General features: G+C 46.4%; 1 protein-coding gene across 7 annotated transcripts in view; it reads left to right on the forward strand.

Annotated features, from left to right (window-relative positions):
• Positions 1–23236, forward strand: part of CRACDL (CRACD like) — a 133278-nt gene that overhangs the window by 25837 nt on the left and 84205 nt on the right. Inside the window, exon 1 of one of the 7 annotated variants that reach the window (XM_047745739.1) lies at positions 1386–1821. The exons of 3 other annotated variants lie outside the window; for them this stretch is intronic. The gene's annotated coding sequence lies outside the window, so the exon portion shown is untranslated. Of the gene's footprint in view, positions 1–1385; positions 1822–1859; positions 1881–8683; positions 8829–9398; positions 9464–23236 lie in introns of those variants that run through there. 3 more of the 7 variants (XM_047745740.1, XM_047745736.1, XM_047745742.1) reach the window with 3 other exon arrangements.

The raw sequence follows: 23236 nt of genomic DNA on the forward strand, positions 1-23236 counted from the left end.
AAGCGGCCAGATCCCTGCTACCTAGGCCTTTCGCTCTGGTCTTCCCTGAGCCCTTTTGCTGGCCCTTTGCCAGGCCCACTGATGGGCTGTAGACCTGGGGAAAGGCTCCCTGAGATTACAGGTGGCACAGGAACATGATTCCTTTGGCCAAAAGGGAACGAGGGTAAAGGAGCAGCTGGCCAGGTGGCTTGGGGTGTGCGACCAGATGGAGGGCTCCATGCCAGGGGTCTGCTCCCCTGGGAGGCCGATCAGCCTCAGCCTGGGCATCAGATTTCAATGGGCCTGAGCAGGTCAGCAGCAGGAATGCGTGGGAAGGAGGAAGTTCCGTTTTGCACGGCCAGGGTTTGCTCCTGACAGCTCGTTTCGTTTGCATTTGCAGTTTTTATGAACTTGAGTTTGATGACCGTTGCTTGGGTCCAGATTACTTGGAAACACTCAAAACGTCCTCTGGTGTCCTTTACCCAATAATCATGAATGTTTTCGCAGACATTTCACAGGGGCTTTCCCGTACCTGTCTACCTCTTCTTATAAGTTACAGCAATTACATGGCACAGCTGCTACACTTAAATCAGAAGAAACTTGGACCAAATAAAGAAAATAATTTTATGAACAAATAAGTATCCCTTGAGAAGCACAGGGCATCTGATGTAAATATCATCAGGGAAATTTAAGAATTTGCTACTGCTGTCTAGGGCTCTGGAAAATAGGAATTTCATGGTGTGCTCAGAAGCCTTCCACAGAACTTGCCTGATCACTCTCTGCCAGTCTGTCCTTAATCTTCTCTGGAAAGTCCTCCCAGGCCTCCGTGAGGCTGAAAACCAGGACATATTAATACAATGTCTACACTTCGAGTTCAGATTCAGCCTTTAAACATGGGGTCGGGGAAGTCAAGTTTCAGGTCGTGGGCTTTTACTGTGTTGACCTCTGAACCTTTAAGACTATTCTGGCTAATTGTACCAAAGAGAATAGGGACCCAGACCCCAATGAGAGAAAATAGGCCAGGTGTAAATGAAATTAATTTCTATATGAAAGGGCATTTAGTGGAAATGGTGAGGTGTGGTTGACATCTCAAGGGCAGACCTTGGCCTTTCGTAGATGGCAAATGCTTCATTCTCTGCCTTCTCTGTTGGAGGCAGTGCCACGGAGTGGGTGGGGGCTGGCAGGGGAAGGTCATTGGATCTGTAAGCCACCTTGGAAACCTGAGCCTTGGTCTGTTGTCCAGGGCAAGCAGCAGCTTGTGCCAGGGAAGGGAGGGGACGGCTCATTCAGCTATTTATCTGCTGATAGACATCCACAGTGATAGGGCAGGTTTGAGTTTGCATTTTTATTTGGGCTGATAAAATCTTCCTGAACAGGTTTAAACTCTTTGGTTGACAAACTATCCACAGGATTTGGACAGGAGAAGCCACAGAATCCTCTAGCTGGGTGGTCAGGAAGGACTGCTGGCCTCTTAGCCATCCATACCCCTATTTGCAGTGCCACGGCCAGACATTTACAAGGAAGATGACTTGTTGGAGGATTAACTTGGTCATGCAGTTGTAGGAGAGAGACAGCACGTGTGACCCGACTCCTGCCCCGCAGCTGAGGACTTGGAGTCATCCTGAAGAGACCTGATACTTGAGGGCGACCTCCGAGCTCTCCAGGCCTTACTTTTGGATTCCTCTGCCCTTGTGGCTGGTCTTCCAGATGAGATGGCCAGTCTAGCAGATTGTGGCCAGTCAGCTCTGAACAGAGAAGGAGCTTCAGGGACTGCATCCTCCTGCTCCCACTGCAGCTGGGCTAGGAGAGGGGATCCTGTCTCTTCAGACTTCCAAACCATAGGTTTGTATCTGGCGTCAGAGATGAGAACTGGCCTCATGTTCCCGTGGGTTTATCTACAGGTACGCATTTGACTCCCGATGCCTTGCGGGATTTGCATGGATGTCTAGTCAGTATCAGATCATTTGCATGTTCTGTGTTGAGAGAAGCTTCATCATCAGTCCTTTTTGTGGGGTCTCTCATGGTAGGTCATCTGTGTTATAGCCTCTTCTGTGCAGCAGCCAGAGCCACCATTTAGAATATAATCAGACTTCTGATTCCAGCCATGATGGACTAATAAATGTTGGATTTATTCTCCTTTCCTAAACAATTATGACATGGGACAAAACAGATGAAGCAACTGTTATTAAGACTGGGATGTCACTCCTTGCCAGTGTGTGATGCAAATGGAGGCAAGCTGTGTGTTCATCCTGGCTTGCTGTTGGCTGGGAAGGGGGGTTGGGGAATGTCTCTCCAACCAAGGCACAGGGAGGTGGACTCAGGCACAGAGCTCATTGGAGGGAATGGGAATCAGAATCCTGGGGTGCTGAGGCAGCTGGCATTTGGGGGGCGGGGTGTTGTAGAGGAGAGATCTGAGCAGAGCAAGGATTTCAGAAATCTTCCAAGTGGTCCTCTAGATTCTTACCTAATACTAATCTGTGTTTACATAGGACAAGCCTCTCCCAAGGTCTGGGTAGTGAGCTGAGCAGAGATTCTGGGGGTCACACGGTGCTGGGAGAGGTAACGTTATAACCTGCCAGATTGGGAAGACTTTATGAGCACCTCAGTCTTTTACCTGAGGCCACAAAAAGGCCACCACCTCAAGAGTAGGTCTACTCTAGCCTGGGCTAAGCACCTCACTAAACCCACTATAGCAAAACCTAGAAGAAAGCCCTGTTAGGATCAGATGATGGGCTAGCCAACTGTCTGGCAGAATAAAACTCAACACTATTTAAACAAAGTATTATCTGCAACATCAAGCATAAAATTAAAAAAAAAAAACACTAGGCATGCAGGGTAGTATGAGTGATAACAAAGAGGAAAAGATCAATAGATTAAAAACCCATCCAAGCAAATGAGCAAATAGGAATTTCAGTAGAGAAATGAAAATTTAAGAAATAACCAAATAGAAATTCCAGAACTGAAAAATGTAGTATCTGAAATGAAAAATTGGATTAGATGGATCTAACAGCAGTTTGGACACTATAGAAGAAAATACCCAAGAACTTGAAAACAGATCAATACAGACAATTCAGACTGAAGCATGGAGTGAAAAAAAACATAAATAAAAATGAACAGAACCTCAATGACATGTGAGAGATAATATCAAGTAGTCTAGTATAGTTGGAATTCTAAAGAAGAGAGGTTAGGGCAGAGAAATATCTGGGGAAATTCCCTCAAATTTGATAGGAAAAGAATTTCAATCTACAGGTTCCCAAATTTCAAGGAATCCCAAGCAGAGTTGACTTGGAGAAAACCACACCTAGGCACACCAGAATTAAATTGCTGAAAGGAAAAGAGAAAAATAAAATATTAAAGCAGCCAGAGGAAAGATCTATTATATATAAGGGAACAAAAGTAAAAATACGGCCGACTTCTTATCAAAACAATGCAAAGCAGAAGACAGTAGGACATTGTCATTAGTGTTCTGAAAAAAAAATCTTTCAAAAATAAATGTGAAACAAAGACATTTTCAGATTTACAAAAGTTGAGAGAAGCTGTTTGCCGCGGATTTGCGAAATTAGGACCATTAAAGGAAAGTCTTTGGCCTGAAGGGAAATGCCACCAGATAAAATGGATCCGTATGTAGGAATAAAAAGTGCCATAAAAAGGGAAATGTGTTGTTGGGGCGCCTGGGTGGCTCAGTGGGTTAAGCCACTGCCTTCGGCTCAGGTCATGATCCCAGGTCCTGGGTTCGAGCCCCACATCGGGCTCTCTGCTCAGCAGGGAGCCTGCTTCCTCCTCTCTCTCTGCCTGCCTCTCTGCCTACTTGTGATTTCTCTCTGTCAAATAAATAAATAAAATCTAAAAAAAAAAAAAGGTGATTCTTAAATAAAAACATTGACTTGAAGGCACGGGAGAAATAGTGTTAAAAAAAAAAAGGGAAATGTGTTGTAAATATAAAAGAATTAATTTTCTTATTTTTAAACTTCATTAAAAGATAATTGATGATTTAAAGCAAAATAGCAGCAATTTATTTAGGAGTTTATAATATATGTAACAGTAAGATATATGACAAGGGATGAGAGGAGGGTAAATGAAAAAACATAGACATGTGATAGGGAATAATCAATAAAAACAGAAGTTGGCTCTTAAAAAGATGAATAAAATTGATAAACCCCCCAAGAAGACTAATGAAGGAAAAAGGAAAGGAAACTAAATTGCCAGTATGAACAAGGAAACATCTTCCAAATAATTAGAGAAAAACATTTCCCATATAATTTCTTGAGGCCAGCATAACCATATTAAAAAAAATGAAAAAGAAGTTACAACCAATATTTCTTCCAAAAATAACAAAACCCCTATCATATTGCATATAGCAATCATGATACCTCATACCCAAGTGGAGTTCCCCAGGAATACAAGGTTGCTTTAACATGTGAAAATTTAGTGACTGTAATACACCACATTAATTGAATAAAAAAGGAAAATTATATGATGTGTGCAGTAGATGCAGGAAAAAAGCATGTGACAAAACTCACAGCCTATGATCAGAAATTCTCAGCAAACTCAGAATAAAAGGGAAATTCCACCATATGTTAGAGGACCACTTTCAAAAATCCACAGCTGAAATCATTCTAAACTGTGACACATTGAATTCTCTCCTCCTCGATCAGGAGTAAGGCAAGGAAGTCTGTGTGCGCCGCTCTGTACAGCGCAGGACTAGAAGTCCCAGTCCATGTAATCAGGCAACAGAAAGAAATAAAAGCCATAAGGGTTGGAAAGGAAGAAGGAAAATTATCTTTGTTTGTGGAAGGCAGAATTCTAAATAATCTTAACTAGTAAGTGAATTTAGCTTGATTTATTTCACCTAGCATAATACCCTCCAGTTCCAACCATGCTGGCTAATTGCACTTAATTAAAAAAAATAAATGAATTTAACAAAGTCATAGGATCGATGGGCAACATGCAAAAATTTATTGTGTTCCTGTACACTAGCAAGAGTAACTGGAAAATGCAATTTCACTGTGTCCCAATGGTGCCAGCATTCCACTTGGAACCTTCTGATGACATCTTAACTTCATTCAGAATGAAATTCAGAGTCCTGCCTGTGAGCTAAATGGCCTGCTTGCTGGGTAGGCTCCTCTCCCCAGGCACCCACCATGTCTCTGATTTGACCCTATTGTCCCCTTGGCTCCCTCTGCTGTGTTGAGAGGGACTTGGCTTTCCCCTGTGCCTGCACACCCATTCCCCACAAACAGCCTTGGCTCACTACCTCATTCCAGTCAAGTCTCTGCTCAGCTGTCACCTTCTCAGAGATGGCCTTCCTGATCACCTTATTTAAAATAGCACCTCCATGGAACACTGAAAAAAAAAAAAAAAATTAAGATGTGGAAAAAAAAAAAAAAAGCACCCCCTGGGGCTCCTTGGGTGGCTCAGTGGGTTAAGCATCTTCCTTGGGCTCATGTCATGATCTTGGGGTCTGAAGATTGAGCCCTGTGTCGGGTTCCTTGCTCAGTGGAGAACCTGCTTCTCCCGCTCCCTCTCCCTCTGCACCTTCCTCTGCAGCTCTCTCTCTCTCTCCCTCTCTCTGAAATAAAATCTTAAAAAATAAAATAGCACCTCCTAACCTTGCTTTGTTTTTTAAAACATTTAAAGGCGAGTCTTTCCCTCATCACCACCTGGCATACTGGACACATTTGTTCCTTGTCTCTTCCCCTTGGAACATTAAAACAAAGATTTTGTCTTTTGTGGTTGTTTGTTGCCCAATCTGTAGTACCCAGCATGGCCTGGACCTTAACAGCAGTCAATAAATATTTGTTTACAGGCGATTCAGAACAAAATGTTGTGCTAATAAGGATGGAGCTTGGGGGTAAACCCTGATGGGCAAGTCTTTGGTGTGGTATGCCCTTGAATCTGCCATTTTGTTTTTTGAAAAATCCATGTATTTTAGTGTGAAAGAAAATTTTCTGTCAAAAACAGTGATGTCTTGTCAAGTCCTGAGGTGGGACAGTGGGACAGGCGCCTCTGTATGGCACGTGTTATTTGCATGGCACACCATCATTTGCAAAGTGCTTTCCTGGGCATTGCCACACTGGATCCGCACAGCGTCAGGTGATGCAGTGGGTTGGATGGTGAGTCAGAGAGATTCTGTTACCCATTCAGGGCTGTACAGAGCTGCTAAAGCCAGGAGTCCAGCATTTCCATCCCATGTCCCTTTCCACTGTATCCTGTGCTGAAAAACAGCTCCTGGAACCAAGTTCTTACATGGTCACTTGTGGGCAGGCAGCCCCCAGTTCTGGTTTTCATGAGGTTAAATGTTCTGGTATCGCTGCTTTGTGCACCTGCGCTGAAGGTGAGGCAGCAGGTGGAGGAAGAGAATGTTGCTGATTTTTGAGGTCTGCTTTGAAGACAGGCTCTATGGGAATGGAGGCTGGGGTCAGCCCAGCAGATGTTTTCATAGTAGAGGCACAGGAAGGGTTCTGCTGGCCCTGGGGTTGAATGAGGGCCCCCGAGATCCAAGTCCTAAGGGTTCCAGAACAATGGGCTGGCTTCAGCTACAGGTGGAGAACCCGGGGAGACTGTGGAGCAGTCCGTAGGTGTGAGCAATTCCGCGAGGCCCTGGCTTTTGTAATATATGCTCCCTTGAGCCCTGTGGGAGCCCAGGGGAAGAAATAAAGGTGGCCTCTTTCTTCTCTGATTGAAATTCATGTCAATAAACACTCTTGGGACCTTTGCCAAATGAAAGGGGATTGGGCGTTTGTGTGCATGGTATCTCATTGGATCCTCTAAATAGACAAGAAAAATACCTTCTCAGTCTCAGATGAAGAAATAGGCAGGGAGCAATCATATGGATTTCCCAAGAGTATTTCCATATTAGGTAGCACATCTGGGACAAGGACCAAGTCTTGGAACTCCAAGTCAAGTGCTCCTTGGAAAGGCTCCACCCGAAATGCCTCATGCATTGGGCAGATCACCAAGAGTGACGGGGACAAAGGTATCATATCATGACTAAAACCATGATAACCACAGTGGGGAGGCTTCCCAAAGATTGTTCTGTAGGAAAGGATGAGGGTATGCACCCAAAGTAAGGAAAGGAATTAAAATGAACTCTCATGAGGCGTGTGTAAGGAGGTGGGTACTTTGATGCCTACCTGTATATTCGGTGTCAACTTTTCTCAGTGATCTCTCATACTTTTTTTGATTGTATATGTTAGTTTTTTAGTTTAATTTTATTTTTTCAGTGTTCCAAGATTCATTGTTTATGCACCACACCCAATGCTCCATGCAATACTTGCCCTCTTTAATCCCCACCACCGAACTCACCCAACCCCGCACCCTCCTCCCCTCCAAAGCCCTCGGTTTGTTTCTCAGTGTTCACAGTCTCTCATGGTTCGTCTCCCCCTCCAATTTCCCCCAACTCACTTCTCCTCTCCTTCTCCCAGTGTCCTCCATGTTATTCCTTGTGCTCCACAAGTAAGTGAAAACATATGATAACTGACTCTCTGTTGACTTACTTCACTCAGCATAATCTCCTCCAGTCCCGTCCCATGTTGATACAAAAGTTGGATATTCATCCTTTCTGATGGAGGCATAATACTCCATTATATATATGGGCCATATCTTCTCACTTTTAAAAACTCTATTGGGATCACTTTACCTTGTCCTCACCAATCTGAGGCTCTGGTCTGCATGGAGCTAATGGGAGCTCGGAGTATTGCCCACAGCCCTGATGAGCCTGGCTGGGGCTCTCTTACATGAGCCTGTGGGCCGTGCTTTGCAGATGTCACTCTGGGTGTGAGGCCAGACCAGAGAGTGCCACCCCGACTGAGGGCCACAAAAACAACACTTCTGACTGCAGCAGCATTTCCTTTCCTTTCCTTTCCTTTCCTTTTTTTTTTTTTAAGATTTTATTTATTTGACAGAGGCAGTGTGCACACAAGCATGGGGAGTGGCAGGCAGAGACAGAGGGAGAAGCAGGCTCCCTGCTGAGCAAGGAGTCCAATGCAGGGCTCAATCCTAGAACCCTGGGATCATGACCTGAGCCAAAGGAAGACACTTAACCAGCTAAGCCACCGAGGCACCCCAGCAGTACCATTTCTGAGTGCAAGACCACATACCTGTGTGTGTGTGTGTGTGTGTGTGTAATGCTGAAAAGAATGGTTTTGCACTCATGATGTAGTGATACGTCAAATAAAAATTACTACTAGGATAAGCTTGCAGAGCACTTGTCAGGTGAGGCACGTTAAGAAGGCTTAGCTCACTCTCAGAGTTTGGATATAATCAAAGCCCAAATGTGTTTTTGTCATTGCTATGTTGTTGCTTTAGGAAGAAAAAAAAAATCTATTCCTTGATTTAAGTGTCTGTAGTAGTTTAAATCTCCTCCTGGGCCCTGGTGCCCACTGAGATATGGCTTCTTCCCACAGGCGGAATCATATGACACAGTGAAGCATGACGTCCTCTCTTAGAGTTCACTGAGAAATCGTAAGAAGACTCCATTATTTTTTTCTTGGGCGAGATTTTTGGTCAGGAGGGGGAAAATAAAGTGCGTTTTCAAATCAGGGAATTCTGGAAGGTCATGTGTCCCAGAGGCGGGCACGTGGGGGGCTGAGGAAAGCCAGTCCCTCTGCCTAGTTGTTGCCAGGTGCTCGCTGGCAGGCCTGTCCTTGTGTTAATGTGCACAGTTCAGGGAAATGGGTGGGAGTGAGCTGCTTCTGCTTCAGGCTGTTTGGATTCAGGGTGCTGGCTCTGCTGGTTTGCAGGAAGCCTCAGGGAGCTCTTGCCTGCCTCTGTGCTGTCCTGGAGATTAGGTTTCCAAAGGGAGGGAGGCTGAGCCCACCACGTAGCAGATGGGAGCGAGCGCCTGGTCTGTGAGTATGGTCCCCCTCCCCCATGTACCTGAGGCAGGTGAGGGTGCCAGCGTGGACACCCGCAGAGGTGCGCCCCAGGGGGAAGGGTTTTGTCATTTCAGGACGCTGAGCTCCCCAGAAGAGACACTGGTAAAGCTGGTTGTGGGTACTGGGACAGTTAGTAAATTTTCCTTAATCGGTCTGATAAATTTGGGGCTTCTTGGCTTGTCTTAGAGAGATGACATGTAGATCAGCATGTGTCCTCTGAATGAAGAGGTGACAGTTGCCCAGAAATACTGAACCCATAGGTCAGCGGATGATACAGGGTTGCAGAGTTTATGGAGGCAGGCCATGGCAAGTCCCTGGAGTTGGCCTTCTCAGGGTGTTTCCGCCCAGTGGGGAGACCCCTATCTAGGGCAGGACCCTAGGTCCTACTGAACTTTCCCTCCAACTTGAGGAGTGATCGGGCCTTGGCCATGACCAGGGATCTGCCCCTCACCAAGCTCAGTCAGAACTGTTCTGAAAGCTGATAGCCTGGTTGGCAAATTTAGGAGAGCACCTGTGTCTGTGCTGAAGAGCAGCGACCCTGTGCCTGCCGCTCTGAGGACACGTTCCTGGGACCTGCATGCTCGGGGAGCGCACTCAATACACCGGAGGTACGCTGTGCACAGAGTCTCCCGTGAGAGCTGTTCATAGTCTTAGGCAAAGAGAGGGGCTTTTTTCTGGCTGTGGGAGAGGGGGCCTCACTGGGGCCTTGCAGGCCGGAGCATGGGTGAAGGCTTCCAGGGACCCCCTCACCATATCTCTGGTGACAGAGAGGCAAGCCCGCTCCCATATCTGTGACTACATCTGTCCCGACCCCTTTCAGTGATTCCATGGGGGCTGACATCTAAATCTCCTTTGCCTATGTTTCCAAGTCACGTTTTAGGGTTGGTGAGCCTCCAAATGGCTCCTTCTGTTTGCAGACGCCCATAACGTTCTGTCTTGCTGTCCAGTCATGAAACGTTCTGCTGGGATCTGTTCCTGGGCTTCTCTGCTGTTCGTGTCTTACTACTTCAGCTCGTTCTTGGGCTCCTTGTGAGGAAAGGCTGTATTTGATTCTGCCTGGGGCTGCTGGGCACAGCACGTTCTCAGTCAACTGTCATTCACACTTGCTGACGCTGGACTCCACTTGCCAGTGACGCACGCCCAGACGAGGTGCACCAGTTTTGTCCATCCTGGACTCTAGTAGAGATCTCACCCCTGAGTCTAGAATCTCCATAGACTGTGTCATTTTTGTGATTCAGGACTTTAAGGAAAGATGGAAGGATTCCTTGTGCAGCGTGGGCCCTGTGCTCTGGTGTGTGGTGTGTCACACGGGGAAGCACCGTGGCCTGGGTGCTCCGTGGATGTGACATCAGCCTCCAGCCCCCTGGCTGAGGTGCCGGTGCTATTCTGTGTCAGGACCCCCAGGGCACGTGGGATGTCCACTCCGTCCTCCAGGCCCCTGAACTCTCTGGAGAAAGGGAGCCCTGGGACGATGCTTTTGTAGATGCCCTGTGTACCAAGGATGGGCAGACCCTTGCTGGGGAGACTACTGTCTCTGCCACGTGGGAACCAGAGCCAGAAAACTGTTTGTGCAATGCTGGCAACTTTCCCGCTGCTGCAGGGACTCCAAGGCTTCCTGATGGTTGAAAGGGTTCCTTTTTATTGAGCCTATCCTAAGACCAGGCCCTAAGCCAACACATCTTCACTGAATTCTCAGCAACCCTGCCAGGAGGCATGGTCCCATTTCACAGATGAGAAAGCAAGGAGAGGCCACCTTTCTCTAAGTGGCAGAGCCAAGATCGAAACCCAGAGCCTGCAAAACCCTGTGTTTTTAAAGCTCTAAGCCCTGGGCCCCCTGCCCCCCCAACCCCTTTCCTTGTTGAACCACTTCCTTTCCTAAGCAAGGAGAGGGCCCGGATCTTCTTTCTTCCTTCCCCCAGCCATTGCTCCGGTCACAGAACGTGGAGCTGGATGCCAGGCTCCTTCTGAGACAGGGCTCTGTCTTGGCAGCCAGCACCAGAGGGGAACTGAAACCATCCCTGATTGTTTCCTGTGGCTGATGAGCTCTGCCCAGCGAGGCTTTGGGAGGAGGCGCGGATTCCTCCTTGCTTGGGCTGAGGCCCTTGAGTCATTTTCGGGGCACCAGTCAGGATGGGACGAGTGCGCATGGTTGCCCTCCTCTGTGGTTTATAAAACAGCCCACGGTCCCATGGCTCCCCGGGGGCACGGTTGACAGCCAGAACCTGAGTCCCACCTCTGCTCTTTTTGGGCCCTGGCTCCCTGTGACACCTGGAAGAGTTGTGGCCGCGTGGGTTTTGCGGCCTGGCTGGGGCCACAGGGGAGACCAGGACACGCCACACACCGAGCCACCTGTCCAGCCCTCGCTTTCCTGTTGGGCTAGGATTTCCCAAACACACGCCGGGGGCCTAGTCTCCAGAGCTCTGTCATTGGGCTGCATCCGCTTTCAAGCCTTTATTCTTTCACGTCCTCCTGAGCCATTTTTTCTCCTGTCTGATGGGGCCAGTCCATCTGCCAACCACATCTTGCCCTTTGCTCTCGGGCGCTCCCCCAGGGCTACCTGCAACCCTCACTCCTGCTTCTTCATGACATGGCCTTACCTGTTCTTTGGAGCGTGGCTGCTGTCCGTGTCAGAGACCCTCCACGCGGTTCCAGACCTAGAGCCACCTCCATGCTCGCCCATCCACCTAGCACCTGCTCCTGGACTGCCTTCAGGACATTTTTCCTTTATCCTGGGGCCTCCTTACACTTTTTACATCTGTCCTCCCCACAAAATCTACAGGGTTGTATTGGACTCACATTTGGTAATTTTTGTTTGGGGCACATATGAAACAGTTTTCACTTTGAGAGAAAGGATCAACACCTTGAGGTTAAGAGACCTCGTCTTACCTCTTCACGTTACCAAGTGGCCGGTGCCGGGTCCAGGGCCGTCTCTGGTCAGCGGAGAGACGGGCTGTGTGAAGCAGAGTGGCCGCGTGGAGTCTTGCTGGAAGTGGAGCCTGGACTGGAGGACCTGGCTCGCAGGGCAGCAGGTGCATTCCATGTCCTCTGCCACCGCTCTGCCTGCAGCTCAGGTCACTCCTTCTGTCCTCACAGTCCCTCTTAGGTTCCATGAGGCAGAGGGTATGTTTGGGGGTGTGCAGGCCTGGATTGTGACTCCTCTGTCTTCCTTCTGTTGGAAAGAAGTACCCTTTCTGGCAGAAATTAGTACATTCTTCTATTTAAGAAAAAGAAGGGAAAAAAAGGTGTGTGACCTAGACTTTTGCTATCCTGTGAAGGAAAAGAGTCTGCCCTCGTGCTGTCTGAGCACAGCGACATTTCTGTAGCCTTTGGCCATCACGGGTTATGGTTCGCAGTGACGGGATACAGGGCCTCCCTTCCGCACATCCATGCTGTGCTACTGGGGTGGCGGAGGCAGCAGGAGGGTGTCTGGAGGGTCCTGCTGAGCTCTGGACAGCGCAGGAGCCACAGACAGGTGCTGTGTCTGGCCCCAGGAGGTCAGACTCTCAGCGGCAACAAGCCCCTTTGAGCCAGGGGCATGTGCCCTGGACCCAGAGAATGCTCATGGTGGCTGGGGACGAGGACTCCAGCTCTGCCCTGCCTGGTGGAGATCCTGGAGGAGCTGACTGGCCATTCTTGTAAGCTTCATGGCGTTGCATTAGTGCTCAGCACGTGATGCCGGGCTTTGGTCTTTTTCTTGTAGGCCCATCTTCTTTCCCCCATATCTTAGGGGAGTAAGGACTCAATTCTCCAATCTCTTCAAGACCCCCATATTGCCTACCAAGTTGACTTACACATGGCCCTTTTAATGAGTATTAATTATTGACTTTTTTCTTTTTTGTGTGAAAAAACACAGTAAAACTCCCCAAGATAGCCAGCAGTAACACTCCACTTTCCAGGCAAGTGACCCATAGAGGATTTCCCTTCAGCCTATCCCACAATCTTTGTAGCTTGCTCTTTAGAGTACTTAAACCCTAACGCAGTCAACTCTTCACTGTTATGTGTGAGGTTGCTATGTGGGATTATATATGACAAACTGTAAATCCCATATTGATAGTGTGAGGAGCACTGTGATTTATTTATTTATTTTAAAAGCTTTTATGTATTTGTCAGAGAGAAAGCACACGCACACAAGCAGGGGGAGGGGCAGACAGGCAGAGGGAGAAGCAGGCTCCCTGCTGTGCAAGGAGCGTGATGGGGGACTTGAACCTAGGACTCTGGAATCATGACCTGAGCCAAAGGCAGAAGCTTAACCAACTGAGTCACCCAGGCGCCCCAGCACCATGATTTAAATCTAACCTAAGCAAGTTGCAGTGAGGGAAGTCCACTAGCTGCAGGAAACTTCACAGTGGGCTCAGGGTTTGGGGACCATCGGGAACCCTGTCCCTTGAGGGTAGAGGGATGCATTACCTCTCTGTTCCCAGCACTGTGCTATGCATATGCAGGCACTCAGTAATGTCTGTGGAAGAAACGGCCTGATGAGCATGCCCTCCAGAGTTGCCTTGTAGCTCAGACTGCTATCAGTTGCTGAATACATGAGTGCCTTGTGCTCCTTCTCCTCTCTGATATTGTAAGAATGGGTAGGAAAACCTGTAACTAACACTTAACTGTGTCTCCCAAGTTAGGTTTGTAAAGAATTAAAATAAAGGCTAATTTTTCTTTTCATTGGGTTACATGGAGCATCCTTAAGTTTAGGAGTTAAAAATGATCAAAAGAAGTTATACCTAAAAGAACCTGCAGGGCGTTTGTGTTTTACTAATTTAGCAGAAGTCACTGATTTTCTGTGTACTCGTTACTAGGGATCTGGTTTGCTTCTCTCGGGGCACCTGTGGCAGAGAGACAATTTCTCTGGCATCCATGAAGGAGACAATGTAGGTGATAAAAGGAGCAAAGAAATATAGATTTGCAATGCTGTTGGTTCTTTTGCATTTAATTCCAGAAGGGTGAAAGGAACAGCTATTGATCTCGGCATTCGCTTGGACAGATCTCGAAAGCATCATGCCTAGTGAAAGAAGCCAGTCTCAAAACGTTACACCCTGTACGATTCCATTTCTGTGACATTCTCGAAAAGCAGGACTGCAGTGGTAGAGAACAGATCGGTGTTGCCAGGGAGCGGGGGAGGGAGAGTGTGTGAGTGCAAAGGAGCAGGCTGGGGGAGTTTGGGGGGTGGTGGTGATGGAACTGTTTTGTGTCCCGGTGTGGTGATGGCTTTGTGAATCTATACATGCATCGGGATTCCTGGAACTGTGTGCCACGGACAAGTCAGATGGCCTCTATGATTAGTGACAAATAAAATACGTGCTGCCACCCTCATCCCCACACGCCCCTGACTCAGCCCTTCAGCCAAGGGGATTTTTCTGACACTCAGATATCATTCTCCTGCTGAAAATCTTGTCAATATAGACCCCAAACACCTTACATTGCTTAATATTCTAGAATCATCTAGCTTTCTCCTGCTTTTTTCTCTAGCTCAATGTCTTTACCCTCCCCCAGTCCAGTGCTCAGACTTCTTAGAGTGGCTTGAACAGGTTTTGTTCACTTAGTATTTGTCTGACAGATTTTCTATTCGTTTCCCCATCCTCAGGCTGGGTCCCTCTTTCTTGTGCTGAGCAGCCCTCCTTCCTGGCATCAGAGTTGCCTGTTCTCTATCCTATCATCTGCCATGCTGTATCATAATTGTTCCCAGATCTTTGGGTTCTCCCTGTGTTGTCACTCTTGTGTACCAGGTGCCTGGCCTTGTGCTTAGAGCTAGAAGGTGCTGAGGAAAAATTCTACAGTGATGGACAGTCCTCTGCAAAACCCCAGAACCAGCAGGCCAGCAGGAATCTAATGACCTTGAGGAGCCAGTGCTCGCCTTCGGAATTGCTTATGGTTTGGTGGGAGAGAGAGTAACTCTTAATCCATGTGACACGGACTCCAGGGTCCCCACAGGAGAGCCTGGGGGCTAAAGTGGCATCTGGGGTTGAGGCTGCTAAGGAACCTTCCCAGAGCTGCTTTCCCCACAACTCTCTGCCTGTTGTGTCTGCCTCTCACTGTGGACTGACACCCCCCCCACACACACACAAACACTCACCTGCAGTGAACCACGAGGGCCAGCCCCTCGCCCTCTGTGGGTGGCTTCAGGGGTTTTCTTGTCACATCACAGGGGGAATTTATGTGGCCCCTGGACCCAGCACCTCTCTCTCCTTTGCACTGTGTTTACATGGCATGCTTGTGCTGTTGCTTCCTTGCCCTCATCAACCTGGAAACACTTCCCAAATCAGCCTCTGGTGAGCTATCCCCCTCCTGCAGAGTGGTCCTCAGCCAAATGTCCATAGAGATGTGGTGGGACAAGGGCTTCCTCTCCCTTCTTCCCTCTTCCTGCTCCTGTGTACTTCTCCTACACCTTAAAAGATGGCTTTCTGCTTGGGAAACACAGTGTCTTCAATCAAAGTTTGAGCACATGTACTTCTGATTAGAACCCAGGAGGGGTTCCGAAAGCAGTCTTTATCTTGTGGTCTGCCCGGGAGCTGTTGCCAGAAGTGCCTGTGTCCAGCTCTGTTTGTAGGGGATTTCTAGAAGCCCTGAGGTTGAGTCTCTGGCTCCCGTGCTCCGGCCCATGACCCACGTGATTGTAGGGTTCTAGGTGGGGTGAGCCGCTGCTCAGACCATCCGCATTGCTGGACTCTGGGGCAGGGAAGGGGGTGTGCTTTGTACATAGACCTGGATCAGCCATCTCTGAAGTTGGGTCCAGTGCTGGGCTGAGCCCACCTGCCTTCTTGGTCTTAGCATTCTTTTCGGAAAGTTTTGCTTTGCTCTCACAGCCATCAAGATTGTCACAGAGAGCTGAGAAGCTCTGCTGGCTTCAGTGTTCTGCCAGAGCCGGGGGCATATATGTGTCCTTGTTTAAAGCCTTGTCTGACTTCCTGATTACAAACAGACCTCCAGGAACTGGGAAGTCCCATGGTCTTGGCTTACGAGCATTTCCTGTGTGGCAGGACCCTTAATTTGTCCTGACTTCCCAATGACCAGCTGATGGGACACATCTCTGGGTCTCTGTTTCCTCGCCTCTCCAATGAGCAGTTCAGATGAGGTGTGGTCATTGTGATTCTCTTCAAAAGTTTGATTTAATAAACTTACTGTTCCTGGGAGTTACAGGTTTGGGATGGTAGACTAGGCACATCCACTTTCTTCCCTCCCTGGTCCCAATGAAAGGATAAACAGTGTGAGGCCAAAAGAAATGATGTCCTAATAGCCTCAGCAAACTGGGAATGCAGAGGAATCTCTAGAAGGTAAAAACAGATTGGAATGACAAGGAAACCAGAGCAGAAGACACTACAGCCCAACACCCTAGACATGAGTCTTTCATGGGAGCCCTGGAGATGCCCCAAGCACCAGTCAGTTAAACAGAATTAGAAGAGTCCTCTATTGGGGCACATGGGTGGCTCAGTCAATTAAGCGTCTCCCTTCAGCTAAGGTCATGATCCCAGGGTCCTGGGATCAAACCCCACAGCAGGCTCCCTGTTCAGTGGGGAGCCTATTTTTCCCTCTTCTTCTGCCCCCCCCACTTACGCTTGCTCTCTCTCTCTAGTGCTGTCTCTCAAATAAATCTTTTTTTTTTTTTTTTTTTTTTTTTAAGAGCCCTCCGCCAAGAGGACTGCTGAGTAGCCCAGGGCAGAGCTTGCCCCCAAGACAGAACCCTGAGAGCTTTCTCTTCAGATTGCCGAAGAGAATGGGCATGTCCTGGTGGTGGTGTTAGGGTCTGAGAAAGAATTACTGCACACCCTGAGGTGACCTCAGACCTTGAGGAGAATAAAAAAGGGAAAGATGGTGCTGTCCAGGAGTAAAAGACATCACACCCTTTCCACTGAGAACTGAAGCTGTTTTCTTTTTGGCAGTTGTGAGAGAGTCCCACTAACCCAGCCAGAGCCACAGCTTGCCTCCCATTCAAAGGAGAGGCCTGAGGGAAATACCTTCCAGCAAAACTTCAAGATTGTAAGGGTGAAGAAATAGTGTTAAAACTTCTGGAGAGAACAAGTGGGTTGCCAACAAGAGCAGACTCAGACTGGCCGCAGACTTCTGGTCAGCACCATTGGAAGCCACAGTGGCGTGACATCTGCCAAGGTCTAGGGGAGATGGTCTCCAGCCCAACACACTAAACTGTCTCTACTAAACTGTTAATCAGGTGCAAGGACCAGTAAAGACATTCTTGTCTTTACTGCAAGAGCTCAAAAATTTGCCTTTACATGCCATTTGGGGGGCATGGGCAGGGAAGGGTAATCAAAGAGACCTTCCAGACAAAAAAGCAAAACAAAACAAAAACACCAAAAAACACATACAAGGATTACATGATGTACATGAAACAGTGGCAGCTGATGATCCAGAATAAGTGAAGAAAGCTGAAGAAAAATGGGAATGCTTTAACAGATCCTGACTCTTGAAGGTTCTGAGGTCCCACTAAAAGGGTCTCCTTTCCAGTGGACTGGCCATAGCATTCAGTGGAAAGAGAGTGACACTGGGGCTTAATGTCAACCCTCCCATGCCTGGCTGTGGGCTCCCATAGATTCATCTCACCAAATGCTACTTCTACCTCTGCATTGTCTCTCCAGCTCCCCTGGGTGAGGAGGAGGTGGTACTGACCCAGGTAGGAGAGCATGAGGTGGGTACAGGGATGGCTAGGAGCGTTTGGGCCCTGTTGAAAGGAGCAAACCTGTTACTTCTTAACCCTGGCTGCACATGAGAATCCCCTGGGGAATTCCTAACCCATCCTCATACCCAAACCTCTTCCTCACCAAAGACATCAGAATCTCTGGGGATGGTGCCCCAGTGACTCTCTCAGAGCCCAGGGGGATTCAGGTGGACCTGAGGATTCAGACCCTTGGCCAGGCTCCTGCTGATGGCCTGGGTGTTGTCAGCAAAAGACAGTGTGCTTAGGCTGAGAAGGTCAGAAAATAGACTCAGGAGACATTTTGGGAGGGGGGGTCTTTAATTATCTTTTAATTACATGAGTAATTAAAAATAAAATGAAACACTACAGAAGCATATAGAGTAAAAAACTATAATGCCTTTTCCAGAGATAAGCCATTGTGTATCTTTTCGATTTTTTTCTGTACTTTGACAACAGAATGTGAAGCAGTATTTCCTTCTGCATTCTTGACTGAGGACATTCGTGTGGTATTACACAGCCCTTATTATTTCTACAGTATGGTGAAGTGGTGGGGCACATTGGCCCCACCTATCTCCAGCCTGCTGAAGACCTAGAATCTTTTTTTTTTTTTTTAAGATTTTATTTATTTATTTGAGAGAGAGACAGTGAGAGAGAGCATGAGCGAGGAGAAGGTCAGAGGGAGAAGCAGACTCTCCATGGAGCTGGGAGCCCGATGCGGGACTCGATCCCGGGACTCCGGGATCATGACCTGAGCCGAAGGCAGTCGTCCAACCAACTGAGCCACCCAGGCGTCCCAAGACCTAGAATCTTGGGGGAGATAATTTCTTTGGAGACATTATCAAGTGAGCCCATTTCCTTCCCTGAACCTTCCCATTGGAAGGAGAAGGTGCCTTCCTGGTACTTTGTGCCCAGAGGTTGTGGAAAGCTCTTGGGAAAGTCTCTGGACTGATGGCAGGTCTGCCAGGGGTGTGGCCATGGTGAGGGCTTCCCAAGAGGGACTTAGCCAAAGGGATTCCTGGACAGTTTGGGAGCCAGCAGAGGGGAGATGGGCCCAGATCAGGGGCAATAATGCTGGAGAAAGGTGGAAATAGGGATAGAGAGGGGGATTTCAGACCACCTGGAGGACCCTGGCCCTGGACTGAGCCTGCCTTCGGGACCCTTTGTCCAAGTCCAAGTCAGGTGGTAGGCCAGGCAGGGAGGTGCCCACATTTTCCCCCCATGAGCCTCTGGGCCTCTGTTAGCCAGGGAGTAAAGACATTTTCTTGTGGAAAGGACTCTGCCTTCCAGTCGACTGGAACTGGAAGTGCTTGGTGCCAAAAATAGATGGTCTATTCATCTATTTCAGAAAGCCTGGAAAAGCTCTGGCTGAGATGTGTGGAGGTGGCAGGAATAGGTCTGCAGAGTGAGTTTAGTAAGAGTGTGAGGAAGGACGCTATAGGTTTCTGCTTTTACTCTGAGGAGTCCAGCTTGGTCTATAACTGGTTATTTTTACACACACACACACATATACACACACATATATTGGGGTTCACATTTTTTGTAAAAGTGAAATTCTATGTTTGCATATTTCCTACAGATCCTTATTTAAACTTCACAGTGTATTTTATAAATACTTCCCTGTCAGTAAATAGATCTACTTCATTTCTTTTAACCACTCCTTAGTATTCTAAATAATTCAGTTAACCATTCCCATATGAAGGAATATTTATGATATGTCTAAATTTTAATACAAATCTGGCTGGGGGGAATGTATTTGCTCATTTATCCCTATGTGCTTCTGAATATTTCTATAGAATGAATTTCCAGAAGTGGAATTGCTATGCTACATTTAATATTTTGATAAAAACTGCCAAATGGCTGTTGAAAAAAGGTACATCATTTTTTTAACTCCTAACAGGAGCATATGGGAGTACCATTTCTCACACTCTACCAGTGGTGAATAGTATCTACCTTTTTTAAAATTTCTGATAGTCTTGTTACATTTGGTTAGTGGAGTTGGCCATTTTTTATACACTTACTGGCTATTCCCTATCATGTGAATACTTTTACATATTCTTTGCCCACTTTTCAGTGGAGTTGTTTATGTTTTCCATATTGCTTTATAAGAGTTCTTTATAAATCAGAAATATTTGTTCCCTTTCTCATAGATATCATATATATTTCCTCCTCACCTGACTCATGTCTTTCAATATTATCAAAAACTTTCACAGTGTAGGAAAGGTTTGGAAGAGATGAAATAGAAAGTCACCTACTTTTAAGATTAAAAAAAAAAGGGGGGGGTGTGATTCACATACAACGATCCAAATAATGTTCAACTTTATAAAAAAAAAAAAAAAAAAGGTCCAGGAATTACATTGTTATAACTGTACTAGATTGCTTTTGTTTTCCAACCCTTTCTAAATAATTGAGATATAATTCACAGATCCCATCAGAGTCCAGAACATTTTCATCGTCTCCCAGAAGAAAGTACATATCCATTAACAGTCGGTGGAATTCACCAGGAAAGCCTGAGCCTGGGATTTTCTTTGTGGAAGGTTTCAAAATTCCCAATTGTCTCCTTGGTTGTAATAGGTCAAGTCCAAATTTCTTCTTGAGTTAGTTTTGGTAGTTTGTGTCTTTCTCAGATTGTGTCCCTTTCATCTGGTTTATCTAGTTTGTGGGCATACAGTTGTTCATAGTATTTCCTTATAGACATTTTTATTTCTGTAAGGTCAGTACTGATGGCCCCTTCTTCATTCTTGATTTTAGTAAGTTGAGCCTTTTTCCTTTTTTCTTGCTCAGTCTAGCTAAAGGTTTGTCCATTTTGTTGATGTTTTCAAAGAACCAACTTTTGCTTTTGTTGATTTTCTGTATTGTTCTTGTCTTCTCAATTTCATTAATTTCTTCTCTCATTTTTATTGTTTTTATTTTTTCTCTTGCTTTCAGTTGAGTTTGCCCCTTTTTAAATTTCTTAAAGTGGGTTATTAGGCTATTGATTGAGATCTTTCTTCTTTTTAAATATAGGCATTTACAGCTGTAAATTTCCTTTTAGGTACTGCTTTAGCTGTATTCAGTAAGTTTTTGTTTTAATTTATCTCAAAGTATTTTCTAAAGTCTCATGATTTTTTTTCTTTGGCCTATTGTTGTTTAAGAGTATGTTATTTAACTTATTCCAGACATTATGAATTTTCCAGATTTCCTTCAGTTTATTAATTTTTAATTAATATGTGTTGGAGAACATACTTTATATAATTTTAATCTTTTAAAATATATTGAAACTTGTTTTATGGCCTAAAAAATGTCCTGTCTTGGAGAATGTTCCGTGTGCCCTTGAGAAGAGTGTGCATGCTGTTGTTACTGAGTGAGTGTTCTGATCTGTTAGATCTAGTTCCTTCATCAGGTATTCAAGTTTTCTGTTTCCTTGTTGATACTATGTCTAGTTGTTCTATAATTACTAAAATGGGACATTGAAGATTCCAGCTATTACTGCCCAATTGTCTATTTCTTCCTTCAATTCTGTCAGTTTTGCTTTGTGTATTTTGGAGCTCTATTATTAGGTACTTATATGTATATAATTGTTAAATCTTGATGAATTGACCCTATTATTGTATAATTTTCCACATTGTCTCTAGTAATTTTGTCTTGGAGTCTGTTTTGTCTGATACTAGTATAGCTACCCCAGTTCTGTTTTATTTATTCTTTGCACGGTGTATCTTTTTTCCATCCTTTCACTTTCAGCTTATTTGTTTCTTTGAATTTAAAATGTGTCTCTTATAGACAGCATATTTTTGGATCATTTAAAAATTCATCCTGTCAGTCTCTGTATTCTATTTGAAGTATTTAACCCATTTCCATTTAATGTAAACATTTGCCTTTAATTATTTTCAACAAATACCTCAGTGGGTGGTGGTGGGGAGAGGCTTTTCACACTGAGGGAACTCTGATTTAGGTCAGATTAGGGTTTGCCAGGGAACCACCAGAGAGGTAGAATGATAGTTCTCTGGGAATGGAGATTTGAAGAAGTTCCAGCTTGGTTCTTCCCCCTCTAGTGGCTGCTAGACTGCTGATTTGCAGAGTAATTGTAAAGCTGTTGGCTTTCAAGGCTACCATAAAGCTGGAGAGCAGGGGGTTGGAAGTTAAAATGCTACAAAGCTCACTTCATACCAAGATTCAGCCATGTCTCTTGATTAATGCTCCGTGGAGTACTGCAAGCCTTTGGTTAATTTCCAGTGTTGTAACAAAGTTGATTCTAACATTTCCCCCAGTTTTCTCATTGCTTTTTTGGAGGAGAGACTTTTTGGAGGTCCTTATTCTACCATTTTTATTGATATCGCCTGCTTACGGTTTTATTATTAAAAGTATTTTGAGGGGCGCCTGGGTGGCTCAATCGTTAAGCGTTTGCCTTCAGCTCAGGTCATGATCCCAGGGTCTTGGGATCAAGCAAGCCTTGCAGGAGGGTGGCGAGGAGGGGGGGTTCCCTGCTCAGCAGGAAGCCTGCTTCTCCCTCTGCCCCTCCCCCTGCTTGTGCTCTCTCAAATAAATAAAATCTTTAAATAAAAGTATTTTAAATCACACTGAATACTTGGCATCATCATATTTGATTAGCTAAGAGAACTCAGTTTTGTCATTAATTCACTGTATCCTGGGCAAGTTACACTATAGAACCTTTCAGCTTCAGTTCCATTGCTTGAAAAATGGTTAGTTGTCAAGTGAAGACTCCAGTGTTTCCCGCCTCTTAAATTCTGAGCTTCTGATGGCCATATCTTCATCTGCATTCTCAGTTCTTCCTAATGCAGCTTTTACTGAGTTAACTTTTTTTTTTACCTCTTATCACACTCTGTCAATCATATTGTAATAATTATTTTATTCTGAACTGTAAGTATTCTTCCAGTAGCATCACTGTGGCTTTTGGCTTTTTATTCTTGCTGAGAAATTAAAAATGCAGCTGTTGTGTGTTTTACCATAATAAAAAAATGCAGTCGTTCTTCCCACCAACATCACGGGTTAGCAGCTCCTTCGCATGAAGTGGAAGGAGAGGCCTTTAAATCAGCCCTCCTGTGCAGGGGGATGATCTCCAAGTCTGGAAGCAAGACGCCATGTTCCCTGAGCCCTTTCTTGAGGCTGCCGGAGAACTCAGTCACTGAATGCACTGTCCAGTCATGGATTTCAGTCACCATCTTGATGGAATCATCTCCGTGAAGTGCAGCCCTTTTTCTTGGGTTCCAGCTTCCTTCTGGTGCTTCTGTAGTACGGATGCCCAATGGACATGGACACAGACTCCCTCCCACTCTTGTGCATTTTTGTTCCAGGTGCCCTCTCACTCCCCTCCTTGTGAGGTGAAGCCAACCCCGTGGTCTCTTGTTTCTGGGGTTCGAGGTCAGGCCACCCTTCTCAGGTTCATCCTCCCATTTTTCAGGAGACTACAGGTGGTGGTGAGGGGGTGGCCAGAGCATTATCCCTACTTTTCTCTCCCCACCGAAGTGGGGCTGGCTGGCACGGATGAGTCATGGATGTCCTGGTGGTATGGCCAGGCAAGCTGGCCGGCAGTCATTGTGGGAGAGAGTGGCCTTCTGATCAACCCCTCTGCCCCATCTTAACATCCCTTTTCACCGGCTTCCAGCCCGTGCATGCTTGTTTGCAGAAGGCCAGCACATGAGCCTGTGATGGGTCCGTGGCTCCACGGGGCCCCTGCCATGGCCTGTCTGTCTGCCCTGAGCCCCACTCCTAGCTCTGTGAGCTCTGCAGGCCCCTGAGTCGT

The sequence above is a fragment of the Lutra lutra genome, chromosome 9, assembly GCF_902655055.1.
Source record: "Lutra lutra chromosome 9, mLutLut1.2, whole genome shotgun sequence".
NCBI lineage: Eukaryota > Metazoa > Chordata > Mammalia > Carnivora > Mustelidae > Lutra > Lutra lutra.